Source organism: Empidonax traillii, unplaced genomic scaffold (assembly GCF_003031625.1).
Source record: "Empidonax traillii isolate 1590-97213 ecotype Southwest subspecies unplaced genomic scaffold, ASM303162v1 scaffold5369:size18030, whole genome shotgun sequence".
In the NCBI taxonomy this organism is placed as follows: Eukaryota; Metazoa; Chordata; class Aves; order Passeriformes; family Tyrannidae; genus Empidonax; species Empidonax traillii.
In genome coordinates this window covers 12,445-13,601 of record NW_020960562.1, presented here as the reverse complement: position 1 = coordinate 13,601, position 1,157 = coordinate 12,445, and the positions used below count along the sequence as shown (strand labels likewise).

The following is a 1,157-nucleotide window of genomic DNA, read 5'->3' as shown; positions in this document are numbered from 1 at the left end:
CTGCCGCCCCCCATGCTGTGCAGGCTCCTGCTGCTGAAGCCCCCACACTGCCCTCCACCTCCTCCTCCTCCTCCTCCTCCTCCTCCTCCTCCTCCTCCTCCCCGGCACGAGGAGTAGGAGCTGTAGCTGATCCTGCTGCGGCCGCCGCCGCCCCCGAATCCTCCCCCCATGGCGGAGCAGGAGCTGAAGCCTTTCCTGCCTCCCATCCCAAAGCTCCTGCAGGCGGACTGGCGGGACATGGTCGGCTTTTTCCCGGGTGGAATTAAAATCCCAAAGGAGCACAGAGAGAGAGAGCTGAGTGCAGAGCGAAGTTCTCGGAGTCTCCTCTGGCTCCTCTGGCTCCGGGAATTCCCTTTTATCCCCTGCCGAGGGTGGGCCGGGCGTGCTGGTGGAGAGCAATTTGGGGTTTTCATCAGCACCCCGTGGGGGGGGGGGGGGGGGTTGGCGGATTTTTTTTTTTTTTTTCACGAAGCTTTGCCATATTTGGGGCTGCCCAGGGAACACGCCCTGCAATCGGGAGGCGAATTAAAAGCGGAATTATCCAGGCAGGTTCCCCCCCACCCGTGACTCAGTGGGCTCCCCTATCTTTATGGAATCTGGGAAAGACGCTCTGTCCCTTTTTCCAAGCCCCTCATTGGATGCCCAGCCCTGACTCCCCAATAACTCCAGATAAAGATCTGCCCCCCCAATCAAAGTGTCACGCACACACACACACACAAAAAAAAAAGTTTTGACGTTTTGACGAAATCCCAAACTCAAATTGCGGCTTTCACAACTCCCCCAAACACGCCCTAAATCCGCTTTTTATTTGTCAAACCGCCCTTTGGCGTTTTCGGGAGGGAGCGTTTCCCAATCCAAACTCCCAAAGATTCGAGGAGACTCAGCAGATTCTCCCGCTGGGGGGGAAGGACCTCTCGGTGTCGCCGCGATGGGAGTGTCCTCCACCCCCGGGGATTAAAGTCCCTCCGCCAGGACCCTCCCAAACCTGGGATAACCCTCTGGAGGATGCTGGAGCGGAGGGAAGAGGGTGAGTGGGATCATCCCCTTCCTCCCACTGCTCTGAGGGACACGGGGAATCATCCCCAGCCCCGGGAGGGACCGAGGGACGCGTCGGGAACCCAACGGTGCCGGGGACAGACGGACAGACGGACAGGGGA

At 59.4% G+C, this 1,157-nt stretch overlaps 1 protein-coding gene across 1 annotated transcript in view; it reads right to left on the bottom strand.

Moving 5' to 3' along the window:
• Positions 1-1,157, bottom strand: part of LOC114073115 (keratin, type II cytoskeletal 3-like) — a 7,125-nt gene that overhangs the window by 3,959 nt on the left and 2,009 nt on the right. The window lies entirely within an intron of this gene.